General features: G+C 43.7%; 1 protein-coding gene across 4 annotated transcripts in view; it reads left to right on the top strand.

Moving 5' to 3' along the window:
- The window catches only part of SPTBN1 (spectrin beta, non-erythrocytic 1), a 502,311-nt gene that overhangs the window by 296,824 nt on the left and 189,535 nt on the right, over positions 1 to 15,952 (top strand). The window lies entirely within an intron of this gene.

Here is a 15,952-nt window from a genome sequence, read left to right as displayed (position 1 = left end):
AAGCCATGGGCGCACTCTACTCCCCACAGAGCAGAGGCACATTTCGCAAGACACAATTTAGAGGGGGGGTTTCGAGGTCAAACCACAGAAGCCACAACCTCACAAGCAAGGCCCACTTATCAAAGCCAATATCAGCGGGGAAGTTTTCGGGGGCAATATAGAGGGGGACAATTCCAAAAAAGTAGAGGGAAGTTCCAAAGTCCCAAAACTCCTCAAAACAAGCAGTGACTTCCACGTCACCAATTCCCAACACATAACACCTGTGGGGGGGAGACTAACCAAGTTTTACAAACATTGGGAGGAAATAACAACAGACACTTGGGTCCTAGCAATTATCCAGCATGGTTATTGCATAGAATTTCTCAAATTCCCTCCAAACGTCCCACCGAAAACACACAATATGTCAAAAGAACACATGGCTCTTCTAGGACTGGAGGTCCAAGCGTTGCTACAAAAAGGAGCAATGGAATTAGTACCAATTCAACAGAAAGGAACAGGAGTTTACTCTCTGTACTTTCTCATACCCAAAAAGGACAAGACTCTAAGACCTATATTAGATCTCAGAACATTAAATACCTACATCAAATCAGATCACTTTCACATGGTGACATTACAGGACGTAATCCCACTGCTCAAACAAGACTACATGACAACACTAGACCTAAAGGATGCATATTTCCATATGCCGATACATCCTTCACACAGGAAGTACTTAAGGTTTGTATTCCAAGGGGTAGATTACCAATTCAAGATGTTGCCATTCGGAATAACAACTGCGCCAAGAGTTTTTACAAAATGCCTAGCAGTCGTAGCTGCACATATCAGAAGGCAGCAAATACATGTGTTCCCGTACCTAGACGATTGGTTAATCAAAACCAACACGCTAGAACGGTGTTCACAACACACAAAGTTTGTCATAGAAACCCTCCACAAACTAGGTTTCTCAATCAACTACACAGTCACACCTTCAGCCATGTCAAACACAGCAATACTTAGGGGCGACAATCAACACAGCAAAAGGGATTGCCACTCCAAGCCCACAAAGGGTACAAACATTTCACAATGTAATAAAGGCCATGTATCCAAAACAAAGAATACAAGTCAAAATGGTGATGAAACTCCTAGGCATGATGTCCTCATGCATAGCCATTGTCCCAAACGCAAGGTTACACATGTGGCCCTTACAACAGTGCCTAGCATCACAATGGTCACAGGCACAGGGTCAACTTCTAGATCTAGTGTTGATAGACCGCCAAACATACACCTCGCTTCAATGGTGGAACAGTAGAAATTTAAACCAAGGGCGGCCTTTCCAAGACCCAGTGCCACAATATGTAATAACCACAGTTGCCTCCATGATAGGGTGGGGAGCACACCTCAATCAACACAGCATCCAGGGACAATGGGACACTCAGCAAAAACAGTTTCACATAAATCACTTAGAACTATTGGCAGTATTTCTAGCGCTAAAGGCATTTCAACCCATAATAAGCCACAAACACATTCTTGTCAAAACAGACAACATGACAACGATGTATTACCTAAACAAACAGGGAGGGACACACTCAACACAGTTGTGTCTCCTGGCACAGAGAATATGGCATTGGGCGATTCACAACCACATTCGCCTAATAGCACAATTTATTCCAGGGATTCAGAATCAGTTAGCAGACAATCTCTCTCGGGATCACCAACAGATCCACGAATGGGAGATTCACCTCCAAATACTGAACACTTACTTCCAAAGTTGGGGAACACCACAAATAGATCTATTTGCAACAAAAGAAAACGCAAAATGCCGAAACTTCGCATCCAGGTACCCACAAGACCAGTCTCAGGGCAATGCTTTATGGATGAGTTGGTCAGGGATATTGGCATACGCTTTTCCCCCTCTCCCACTCCTTCCATATCTGATAAACAAGTTGAGTCAAAACAAACTCAAATTCATACTAATAGCGCCAACTTGGGCAAGACAACCTTGGTACACAACACTACTAGACCTCTCAGTAGTGCCTCATGTCAAATTAACAAACAGACCAGATCTGTTAACTCAACACAAACAACAAATCAGACACCCAAATCCAGCATCGCTGAATCTAGCAATTTGGCTCCTGAAGTCCTAGAGTTCGGACACTTAGAACTTACACAGGAATGTATGGAAGTCATAAAACAAGCTAGGAAACCTACCACTAGACATTGCTATGCAATAAGTGGAAAAGATTTGTTTATTACTGCCATAATAATCAAATTCAACCCTTACACGCATCTGCCAAAGACATCGTAAGATACTTACTACATTTGCAAAAGTCAAAGCTAGCTTTTTCTTCCATTAAGATACATCTTACCGCAATTTCAGCTTACCTGCAAATTACGCACTCAACTTCATTATTTAGGATACCAGTCATAAAATGGAAGGCCTAAAGAGAATTATACCACCAAGAACACCACCAGTTCCTTCATGGAACCTCAACATTGTCTTAACACGACTCATGGGTCCACCTTTTGAGCCCATGCACTCTTGTGAAATGCAATACTTTACATGGAAAATTGCATTTCTAATTGCCATCACATCTCTAAGAAGAGTAAGTGAGATTCAAGCATTTACCATACAAGAACCATTTATTCAAATACATAAGCATAAAGTAGTTCTACGGACAAATCCAAAATTTTTACCAAAAGTCATATCACCGTTCCACTTGAATCAAACAGTAGAATTACCAGTGTTCTTCCCACAGCCAGATTCTGTAGCTGAAAGAGCACTACATACATTAGACATCAAAAGAGCGTTAATGTACTACATTGACAGAACAAAACAAATTCGGAAAACAAAACAATTATTTGTTGCTTTCCAAAAACCTCATGCAGGAAATCCGATTTCCAAACAAGGCATTGCTAGATGGATAGTTAAATGCATTCAAACTTGCTATCTCAAAGCAAAAAGAGAACTGCCTATTACACCAAAGGCACACTCGACTAGAAAGAAAGGTGCTACCATGGCCTTTCTAGGAAATATTCCTATGACTGAAATATGTAAGGCAGCCACATGGTCTACGCCTCATACGTTTACCAAACACTACTGTGTGGATGTGTTAACAGCACAACAAGCCACAGTAGGCCAAGCAGTATTATGAACTTTGTTTCAAACAACTTCAACTCCTACATGCTGAACCACCGCTTTTGGGGAGATAACTGCTTACTAGTCTATGCACAGCATGTGTATCTGCAGCTACACATGCCATCGAACGGAAAATGTCACTTACCCAGTGTACATCTGTTCGTGGCATGAGTCGCTGCAGATTCACATGCGCCCACCCGCCTCCCCGGGAGCCTGTAGCCGTTTCGAAGTTGATCTTGAACATTTGTAAATATAACACTTTAAACTACATTATGTACATACATATTCACTCCATTGCATGGGCACTATTACTATAATACACAACTCCTACCTCACCCTCTGCGGGGAAAACAATCTAAGATGGAGTCGACGCCCATGCGCAATGGAGCCGAAAGGGGAGGAGTCCCTCGATCTCGTGACTCGAAATGACTTCTTCGAAGAATAACAACTTGTAACACTCCGAGACCAAAACTAGATGGCGGGATGTGCACAGCATGTGAATCTGCAGCGACTCATGCCACGAACAGATTGTTTCCTTTCTCTCCGATAGTTCAAATCGGGAAAACTCTTCATTTCTCGTCGGTATTGTTTTCGATCACGTTACACCTTTGATCGACACTTCCGTACCGTCGAAACAAACATTTTTACTCATCCTTCAGGGCGCGCGCACCCCCAACTCTGGCCTCGTCGGGCCGACCGCGTGGAAGCCTCATTGATCAGACTGCATCCTGATTCTGCCCTCAGTGCCACGCTAAATTCCCTTATTCGGACCAACACACCTCGTCTGTAATCTCTGCCTTTCCCCCGACCATCGGGAAAAAAATTGCAAGGTCTTCAGATCCTTCCGTCGAAAAAGACGCTCCGAGACAGAAGAGCACGGAGACTCTAGATGGCATCAAAGAGCACTGAACATCTCGACATCGAAGAGGAAGAAGTCATGCAGACCACAGTCTCTGTTCGAGGATCCATCTCTGACCAGGATTCCTAGGAGGACAGACCGGTCACTGCAGGATTGCACGTGAGTACGCCTGCCTCTGTGTCATCTAAGCCCAAACATAAGGCCTTATGAACGCCACTGCCGGAAGGCCATGGCTCGACCCGAAAGAAAACGCTCGGTGACCAACCCACCAGCTCGGCACCGAAAAAGGCCACCCATCCGAAGCCATCGGACTCGAGCCGAAGCTCCGTCTCCGCACCGAGCAAACACCTCTCTTCTGAGTCTAAATCTCGAAAATCATTTTCGGAGCCGAGACCGTCTTCCACCCCATCTTTTTCAATACCCAAAAAGCCAGCTTCGGAGCCGAAAAAACCTATTTATACTGAGGAGCATGGACTTTCACAAGCACTTAAAGAAAGCCACAAAGCTACTGAGGAGGACTCACAACTAGAAGCAATGGATGAAAGGCAAGCCAGGATTCATATCCATAAAGAAACTGGCAGAAGTTTAACTGCACCTCCTCCAAAACCAAAGAGGAAATTAGCCTTTCAGGAGGAATTGGACACTACACAGCCTCCAACTAAAGTGCCAAAAGCAAAAGAGAGACCTCCAACTCCTCAATTTTCTCCTCAGTCTCCTCCTCGCTCTCCACATTTACATATCTCTCCTCCTACCAGTCATACACCTATGCAGTCACCATCACACTCATTTGATTCGCTGCAGGACAATATGGATCCATGGGATCTTTATGATCCAGACCCCATTCCAGACAATAACCCAGATTGCTATCCCTCTAAGCCCTCACTACCAGAGGATAGTACAGGCTATACTTAAGTGATAGCTAGGGCGGCAACATGTCACAATGTCACCATACATACTGAGCCATTAGAGGATGATTTCTTATTTAATACACTCTCGTCCACGCATGCAACATATCAGTTGCTTCCTATGCTCCACGGCATGCTAAAACATGCTGACCAGATATTTAAAGAGCCAGTAAAGGCAAGGATAATTACTCCTAGAGTGGAGAAAAAATATAAGCCACCTCCTTCTGATCCTGTCTATATTACCCAACAACTACCTCCAGACTCAGTAGTTGTAAGCGCTGCCAGGAAGAGAGCAAGTTCACAGTTGTCAGGTGATGCACCCCCACCAGACAAAGAGAGTAGGAACTTTCATGCTGCAGGGAAAAGGGTGGCATCTCAGGCAGCCAACCAATGGAGAATAGCCAACTCACAGGCATTGTTGGCTAGATATGACAGAGCCCACTGGGACGAGATGAAAGATCTAATCCAGCATCTCCCCAAGGAACAGCAAAAAAGGGCACAACAGATAGTAGAGGAAGGGCAAGTCATCACTAACAATCAAATTAGGTCAGCCCTAGACTCTGCAGATACAGCAGCCAGTACCATCAGCACTGCTGTAACCATAAGGAGACCTGCATGGCTTAGGTCTTCAGGATTCAAACCTGAAATCCAACAGGCAGTGTTGAATATTCCATTCAACCAAAAACTGGTTTTCAGCCCAGAAGTGGACACTGCTATTGAAAATATGAGAAAGGATTCAGACACCGCAAAAGCCTTTGGTGCACTGTATACCACACAATACAGGGGATCCTTTCGTAAACCCCAATTTAGAGGTGGATTTAAAGCCCAAACTGCCAAGGCATCCACGTCACAGCCAAAGCCGGCCTACCAACCTCAATACCAACGAGGTGCTTTCAAAAGCACTTATAGTGGCCAGTACCCCAGAGGCAGGGGAAAATATCAAACACCAAAACAAGCCTCACAACAAAGTAAACAGTGACTTCTGCCATTCCTTTCCAATTCACACCTCCCCTGTGGGAGGAAGACTGCAAAAGTTCCACAACAATTATCTAAACATTACCACAGACAGCTGGGTATTATCAATTATCTGCAATGGCTATTGCCTGGAATTGATACAAACTCCACCAAACATTCCACCAAAACCACACAAGTTATCCACAGACCATATCACTCTGTTGCAGGAAGAAGTCAAATCTCTATTAATCAAACAAGCAATAGAAGCCATGCCACAAAATCAAATAGGGATGGGAGTTTACTCACTGTATTTCCTCATTCCCAAAAAAGATTGAACCTTAAGGCCAATATTAGATCTCAGAACCCTCAATCTTTACATCCTGTCAGAACACTTTCATATGGTAACACTACAGGATGTTATCCCACTACTTCAGCAACACAATGTCATGGCAACATTAGACCTCAAAGATGCGTATTTTCACATACCCATCTATCCTGCGCACAGAAAATATCTCAGGTTTGTCATTCAAGGAAAGCATTATCAGTTCAAAGTGTTACCCTTTGGAATAACAACAGCTCCAATGGTATTCACAAAATGCCTGGCGGTAGTCGCAGCCTACCTAAGAAGACAACACATTCATGTCTATACGATTGGCTAATAAAATCAAACAGTCATACACAGTGTCAAAACCATGCGCATTATGTAATACAAACCCTGCACACGCTAGGGTTCTCCATGAACTACCAAAAGTCACAACTACAACCTTCGCAAATTCAACAGTATTTAGGGGCAATACTAAATACTCAAAAAGCGCTTGCAAGTCCAAATACGCAAAGAATACAAACTTTTCACAATATATTGGCACAAATACAGACAGGTCAACAGTACGCTGTCAAACTGGTGATAAAAGTATTAGGCATGATGGCATTGTGTATTGCAATTGTTCCACACGCAAGACTAAACATGCGGCCCTTGCAACAGTGCCTTGCACAACAATGGTCACAAGCACAGGGTCAACTTCAAGACCTAGTGTTGATAGACCTCCAAACATACATGTCCCTTCAGTGGTGGAATTCCACAAATCTAAACAAAGGGTGGCCATTTCAAGACCCTGTGCCTCAGACCATACTTTCAACAGATGCATCAATGATTGGCTGGGGAGCTCGCCTCAACAATCACAACATTCAAGGACAATGGGATGCCCAACACAAACAGCTACATATAAATCACTTAGCTGTCTCCCTAGCACTCAAAGCTTTTCAGCCTCTCCTTATTCACAAAAATGTCTTGATCAAAACAGACAACATGACCACCATGTATTATCTAAACAAACAAGGAGGGACACATTCGGCCCAACGCTCCCTCCTAACTCAAAAAATTTGGAAATGGGCAATACACAACCAAATTCACCTGGGTAGCACAGTACATTCCACGGATACACAACCAATTAGCAGATGTTCTCAGCAGAAATCATCAACAGACACACAAGTGGGAGATTCACCCTCAAGTACTTAAAAAATACTTTCATCAGCGGGGAACACCAGACATAGATCTGTTCGCCACCAGCGAAAGCGCAAAATGCCAAAACTTTGCATCCAGAGACCCACATCCCCCATCCAAGGGCAATGCTCTGTGGATCAGTTGGTCAGGGATATTTGCTTACTCTGTTCCCCTTCTCCCACTCATTCCATTTCTAGTCAACAAACTGCGTCAAAACACGCTCAATCTGATACTCATAGCACCAATGTGGGCACGTCAACGGTGGTACACAACACTACTAGACCTGTCAGTAGCACCACACTCCAAACTCCCAAACAGACCAGATCTGTTGACAAATAACAAAGGGCAGATCAGGCACCCAAATCCCAACACACTCAATCTAGGTATTTGGCTCCTGAGGTCATCAAATTTGGGTATTTACAACTACCAACTGAATGTATGGAAGTAATTAAGCAAGCAAGAAAACCCACTACCAGACAGTACTATGCCAACAAATGGAAAAGATTTGTATATTACTGTCAATCTAAACAAATTGACCCTCTTTCAGCATCAATACAAGATATTGTATGCTATTTACTTCATTTATAAAAATCTAATTTAGCATGCTCTTTCATAAAAATACATCTCACTGCAATTTTAGCATATTTGCAAAATATACAGCACAGCTCTTTATTTAGAGTTCCTGTTATCAAAGCCTTTGTGGAAGGTTTAAAATGCATCATCCCACCCAGAACACCTCCAGTTCCTTCGTGGAATCTAAACATAGTGCTTACGCGACTTATGGGCCCACCATTTGAACCTATGCACTCATGTCAAATGCAATTCTTAACATGGAAGGTTGCCTTCCTAGTCGCAATTACATCATTGCGAAGAGTTAGTGAAATTCAAGCTTTTACTATTGAAGAACCGTTCATACAAGTACATAAACACAAAGTCGTACTACGAACTAACCCTACATTTCTTCCTAAAGTAGTATCATCTTTTGCACATCCCGCCATCTAGTGTTGGGCTCGGAGTGTTACAAGTTGTTTTTCTTCGAAGAAGTCTTTTCGAGTCACGAGATCGAGGGACTCCTCCCATTTCGGCTCCATTGCACATGGACGTCGACTCCATCTTGGATTGTTTTCATTTCGCCATCGGGTTCGGACGTGTTCCTTTTCGCTCCGCGCTTCGGTTCGGAAAGTTAGTGAAAAACTCGGAAAATTCGACGGTATTGTTTGCGTTCGGTATCGGGTTAGCTACAACAGATCGACACCGAATTCAAAAGAGCTCCGGCTACCCTTCGGGGTTTTCGATTCCCCGCCGGGGCCTGGTCGGCCCGACCGCGTGCGTCTTCAAGGCTAATGGAACGGACCCCATTCCGCTTCTGCCCCGAATGCCACAACAAGTATCCTTACACAGATCAGCATCTGGTCTGTAATTTGTGTTTGTCGCCAGAACACAAAGAGAATACCTGTGAGGCCTGTCGAGCATTTCGGTCCAGAAAGACTTTAAGGGACCGAAGAGGAAGAAGATTACAGATGGCGTCGGTGCCGACAGGACTAAAACACATGGAGGAAGAAGAGGAAGCCTTCTCCATCGAGGATTTGGACTCGGAAGAGGTCGATCCTGAACAGACGCCGAAAACCGTGAGTAAGACGTCGATACACAAGACTCACTTAAAAACCAGTAAAGCCCAGGGGACGCCACCGCCAACAGGCCATGGCTTAACCCGAAAAATAGGTGACCGGGCATCTGCACCGAAAAAGGGCTTGCATGTGTCGAAGTCATCCGACTCCGGTCGAGATACCGGGTCAGAGCAGACTCAACCCCGAGACACCGGGTCAGAGCAGACTCGACCCCGAGATGCCGGGTCAGAGCAATCTCGGCACCGAGACAGCGGCACCGAACCAAGTCGGCACCAAGAAATCTGTACGCCGAAGAGCAAAAAAGTGTCGTCGGAACCGAAAAAAGCAGCCGAAAAGGTTTTGATGCCGAAACATCCGGCCTCGGAACCGAAATCAAGTTCCTAGACAGGGGAACAAGGCCTGTCCTCACAAATGAAAACACATAGATTTGGACAGGAACTGGAGACAATGGAGCCAGACTACACCCAAAGAAGGCTCCACATCCCAAAGGAAACGGGGAAGATCAGCACCCTCCCTCCGATTTGGATGAAACGCAAACTTGCCTTCCAGGAGAAAGACAAGCAGCCACAGGCAAAGGTGGCTAAACAAGTAACCCTGCCACCGTCTCCACAACGCTCTCCGCAGCCATCACCGGTAGCCACTCCACCAATGATGCAATCCCCAACTCATACAGGGATGAGTCAGGATGATCCAGACACGTGGGATCTTTATGATGCGCCAGTGTCAGATAACAGTCCTGACTGTTATCCAGCTAAACCGTCACCACCAGAAGATAGTACAGCCTACGCACAGGTGGTGTCAAGGGCAGCGGCGTTTCATAATGTCAGCCTGCATGCAGAGCCAATTGAAGACGACTTTCTATTTAATACACTGTCGTCCACACACAGCCAGTACCAGAGTCTCCCCATGCTACCTGGAATGCTAAAACACTCCAAACAAGTGTTTGAGGAGCCTGTAAAAGGAAGGGCCATTACTCCGAGCGGAGAAAAAATATAAACCGCCACCAACAGACCCCGTGTACATCACACAACAGTTAACACCGGACTCAGTGGTAGTAGGGGCAGCTCGCAAGAGGGCGAACTCGCACACTTCAGGAGATGCACCACCTCCAGATAAAGAGAGTCGTAAATTCGACGCGGCAGGGAAAAGGGTGGCGGCACAGGCAGCAAACCAGTGGCGTATTGCAAACTCACAGGCTTTGTTGGCCAGATACGATAGGGCTCATTGGGCCGAAATGCAACACTTTATAGAACATTTCCCCAAGGAGTTCCAAAAGAGAGCACAGCAAGTGGTGGAAGAAGGACAGAGTATCTCAAACAATCAGATACGGTCAGCAATGGATGCAGCAGACACAGCTGCTAGAACTGTGAACACAGCAGTGACAATAAGGAGACATGCATGGCTGCGTACATCAGGATTCAAGCCGGAAATACAACAAGCTGTGCTGAATATGCCATTTAACGGACAGCAGTTGTTTGGGCCGGAGGTGGGCACTGCCATCAAAAAGCTTAAAAAGGACACTGATACGGCCAAAGCCATGGGCACACTCTACTCCCCACAGAGCCGAGGCACATTTCGTAAAACACAGTTTCGAGGGGGGTTTTGAGGACAAAGCACGGAACCCACAACCTCACAAACAAGGCCCACTTATCAGAGCCAATATCAGCGGGGAAGTTTTCGGGGACAATATAGAGGGGGACAGTTCCAAAAAAGTAGAGGGAATTTCCAAAGTCCCAAAACTCCACAAAACAAGCAGTGACTTACACGTCACAAATCCCCAACACATAACACCTGTGGGGGGGAGGCTAACCAAGTTCTACAAACAATGGGAGGAAATAACAACAGATACTTGGGTCCTAGCAATTATCCAGCATGGTTATTGCATAGAATTTCTCAATTTCCCTCCAAATGGCCCACCGAAAACACACTATGTCAAAACAACACATGGATCTTCTACAACTGGAAGTCCAAGCGTTATTACAAAAAGAAGCAATAGAATTAGTACCAATTCATCAGAAAGGAACAGGAGTTTACTCTCTGTACTTTCTCATACCCAAAAAGGACAAAACTCTAAGACCTATATTAGATCTCAGAACGTTAAATACCTACATCAAATCAGATCACTTTCATATGGTGACATTACAGGACGTAACAACAAGACTACATGACAGCACTAGACCTAAAGGATGCATACTTCCATGTACCGATACATCCTTCACACAGAAAGTACCTAAGGTTTGTATTCCAAGGGGTACATTACCAATTCAAAGTGTTGCCATTTGGGATAACAACTGCGCCAAGAGTTTTTACAAAATGCCTAGCAGTAGTAGCTGCGCATATCAGAAGACAGCAAATACACGTGTTCCCGTACCTAGACGATTGGTTAATCAAAACCAACACGCAAGAACGGTGTTCACAACACACAAAGTATGTCATCGAAACCCTCCACAAACTAGGTTTCTCAATAAACTACACAAAGTCACACCTTCAGCCGTGTCAAACACAGCAATACTTAGGGGCGACAATCAACACAACAAAAGGGGTTGCCACTCCAAGTCCACAAAGGGTACAAGCATTTCACAATGTAATACAGGCCATGTATCCAAAACAAAGAATACAGGTCAAGATGGTGATGAAACTACTAGGCATGATGTCCTCATGCATAGCCATTGTCCCAAATGCCAGACTGCACATGCGGCCCTTACAACAGTGCCTAGCATCACAATGGTCACAGGCACAGGGTCAACTTCTAGATCTAGTGTTGATAGACCGCCAAACATACACCTCGCTTCTATGGTGGAACAATATAAATTTAAACCAAGGGCGGCCTTTCCAAGACCCAGTGCCTCAATACGTAATAACTACAGATGCCTCCATGATACGGTGGGGAGCACACCTCAATCAACACAGCATCCAGGGACAATGGGACACTCAGCAAAGACAGTTTCACATAAATCACTTAGAACTATTGGCAGTATTTCTAGCGTTAAAAGCATTTCAACCCATAATAAGCCACAAACACATCCTTGTCAAAACAGACAACATGACAAAGATGTATTATCTGAACAAACAGGGAGGAACACACTCAACACAGTTGTGTCTCCTGGCACAGAGAATATGGCATTGGGCGATTCACAACCACATTCGCCTAATAGCACAGTTTATTCCAGGGATTCAGAATCAGTTAGCAGACAATCTTTCTCGGGATCACCAACAGATCCACGAATGGGAGATTCACCCCCAAATACTAAACTCTTACTTCCAAAGATGGGGAACACCACAAATAGACCTATTTGCAACAAAAGAAAACGCAAAATGCCAAAACTTCGCATCCAGATACCCATAGGATCAGTCTCAGGGCAATGCGTTATGGATGAGTTGGTCAGGGATATTAGCATACGCTTTTCCCCCTCTCCCACTCCTTCCATATCTTGTAAACAAATTGAGTCAAAACAAACTCAAACTCAGACTAATAGCACCAACTTGGGCAAGACAACCTTGGTACACAACACTACTAGACCTCTCAGTAGTGCCTCATGTCAGACTACCAAACAAACCAGACCTGTTAACTCAACACAAACAACAGATCAGAATCCCAAATCCAGCATCGCTGAATCTAGCAATTTGGCTCCTGAAATCTTAGAATTCGGACACTTAGACCTTACACAGGAATGTATGGAGGTCATAAAACAAGCTAGGAAACCAACCACTAGACATTGCTATGCAAATAAGTGGAAAAGATTTGTTTGTTATTGCCATAATAATCAAATCCAGCCATTACACGCACCTGCTAAAGACATTGTAAGCTACTTACTACATTTGCAAAAGTCAAAGCTAGCTTTTTCATCCGTTAAAATACATCTTACCGCAATTTCAGCTTATCTGCAATTTACGCACTCAACTTCATTATTTAGGATACCAGTCATAAAAGCGTTTATGGAAGGCCTGAGGAGAATTATACCACCAAGAACACCACCAGTTCCTTCGTGGAACCTCAACATTGTCTTAACTCAACTCATGGGTCCACCTTTCGAACCTATGCACTCATGTGAAATGCAATACTTAACATGGAAAGTTGCATTTCTAATTGCTATCACATCTCTAAGAAGAGTAAGTGAGATACAAGCATTTACCATACAAGAACCATTTATTCAGATACACAAGCATAAGGTAGTCTTACGAACAAATCCTAAATTCTTACCAAAAGTCATATCACCGTTCCACTTGAATCAAACAGTAGAACTACCAGTGTTCTTCCCACAGCCAGATTCGGTAGCTGAAAGAGCACTACATACATTAGACATCAAAAGAGCGTTATTGTACTGCATTGACAGAACAAAACAAATTCGGAAAACAAAACAATTATTTATTGCTTTCCAAAAACCTCATACAGGAAATCCAATTTCAAAACAAGACATTGCTAGATGGATAGTTAAGTGCATTCAAACTTGTTATCTCAAAGCAAAAAGAGAACTGCCTATTACACCAAAGGCACACTCGACTAGAAAGAAAGGTGCTACCATGGCCTTTCTAGGAAATATTCCAATGACTGAAATATGTAAGGCAGCCACATGGTCTACGCCTCATACATTTACCAAACACTACTGCGTGGATGTGTTAACGGCACAACAAGCCACAGTAGGCCAAGAAGTACTACGAACATTGTTTCAAACAACTTCAACTCCTACAGGCTGAACCACCGCTTTTGGGGAGATAACTGCTTACTAGTCTATGCAAAGCATGTGTATCTGCAGCTACACATGCCATCGAACCGAAAATGTCACTTACCCAGTGTACATCTGTTCGTGGCATTAGTCGCTGCAGATTCACATGCGCCCACCCGCCTCCCCGGCAGCCTGTAGCCGTTTCGAAGTTGATCTTGAACATTTGTAAATTTGTAAATATATCACTTTAAACTACATTATGTACATACATATTCACTCCATTGCATGGGCACTATTACTATAATACACAACTCCTACCTCACCCTCTGCGGGGAAAGCAATCTAAGATGGAGTCGACGCCCATGCGCAATGGAGCCGAAATGGGAGGAGTCCCTCGATCTCGTGACTCGAAAAGACTTCTTCGAAGAAAAACAACTTGTAACACTCCGAGCCCAACACTAGATGGCAGACGTATGCATAGCATGTGACTCTGCAGCGGATCATGCCATTTTCCATATATGTGTGTGTGTGTGTGTGTGTGTATATATATATATATATATATATATATATATATATTTTAAACAAAAGCGTCCTCTCTGTGAAAGCGCACTCCCACCAGGTTAATTTAGGAAAATCGAAATTCAGCAACTCACAGCGAATTCCTTTCAGTCTTTTCAAAATTCAGGCCTATATCGAAAAAACATCTCTGGACACGTGTTTCGGGGTTGATCCCCTCATCAGCAGAGAAACTAAAAAATATATCACCCTCGTAGGTGCAGCCATTGCTGGATGTGTTCTAGACTCTCATTCCTTTTAAAGACCACATACCTGGCTCGTTCAGCAAATTCAATTACAAGCACCTGATTAATATATTCAAGTACCAGCCCAAGTGCATGCTGGTTACGGTAGTCCTGCGCATTTGTAGTTGCACCCAAAGTGGGTTGCTGGAGCCAGACACAATCATGAAAAGAATACAATTCCTTAGTAGGCGAATTCGACGTGAATTTTCAAATTAGCTGCATATATTCCAACCTGCTGCTCGAAGTGTGACAATCCATTTTAGTCACACCGACATGCTCAGAACACAGTGGTGCTGCTTTCCCGGCTGGACCAGCCGGTGATTTATTTTAAACAAAAGCGTCCTCTCTGTGAAAGCGCACTCCCACCAGGTTAATTTAGGAAAATCGAAATTCAGCAACTCACAGCGAATTCCTTTCAGTCTTTTCAAAATTCAGGCCTATATCGAAAAAACATCTCTGGACACGTGTTTCGGGGTTGATCCCCTCATCAGCAGAGAAACTATAGGCCTGAATTTGGAGCTGGATGAGTGAGATGTTGGTACGGCATTAGCTTCTGCTTAAACAAACCGTCTCTGTTTACACAACTTACTTGGATGTGAAGAGACTCATCCTTCCGATGTTACACCTGTGTTTTATCTGTCGGAGATCCTCCATGCTGAATAACAGAAAAGCCTGTTTTTTTTCTGTTGAAATCCTCCAATCTGAACTTCTGTCTAGGCATGTCAACAGAATGAGAGCGGTCACACTTCTAGGCTCTAGAAACATCTTCGGTTAAATTACATATTAATTGTTTGTCGCCTGGTCTCCCGTGTTATGATCTGTTCTTTTTTAGTTCTCCTCCCACTGTGTCCCAGGTCGTTCCCCAGGATGCTCTGATCTATAAAAAAGTGATTCAATTACTGTAGACTTGATTTGACACTATATAAAAAAGTACATTCATAAATCTGTTTAACAATATGTGTGTTTTGGGAAGAGGTGGTAAATATGCAACCAAGTGAAATATTGTGGCTATAGCTCCTTTTGTAGAGTAGAACATACTGTGAGTTGAGCGGTGGCTGATGCTGCTGCAGTATTTGGAGGGATAATAAATATAGGTAAATAAATGAGAGTGTAGAAATAATTAACCTTTCTATGTGATGGGCCATGTTATATACACTTAATGCTCCTAGATCACTGAAAGAAGAGGTGTCCTTAATTCAGTATCGTAAATATATTCCAGCTGAAACGTCCCACTGGTGCACATGTTCTATTAATTTTACACATTTTTGTGTATTAATAATATAGCATATGCTGTTGGAGAAAGAGTGAATAATTTGTCCTCATGAATCTATCCCCCACTCTGAGGAATCTTGCTGTTTTCATGTTATGTTGTCTGACCCGAGCCAGAGTCTTGTGGAAGGTGGCACTCGGTTGTATGTTCTATATATATAAAGGCCAATTATAAAAGTGTTTTTTCCCCAAAATGTATAGGTTCCGAACCAGTTAGAGTTGTTTCACTCATCTGCTTATAGACCATGTTTCTACTT

Source organism: Pleurodeles waltl, chromosome 5, assembly GCF_031143425.1.
Source record: "Pleurodeles waltl isolate 20211129_DDA chromosome 5, aPleWal1.hap1.20221129, whole genome shotgun sequence".
Lineage (NCBI taxonomy): Eukaryota > Metazoa > Chordata > Amphibia > Caudata > Salamandridae > Pleurodeles > Pleurodeles waltl.
Note: the sequence above shows the minus strand (reverse complement) of the source record. Positions and strands in the feature narration are given on the sequence as shown.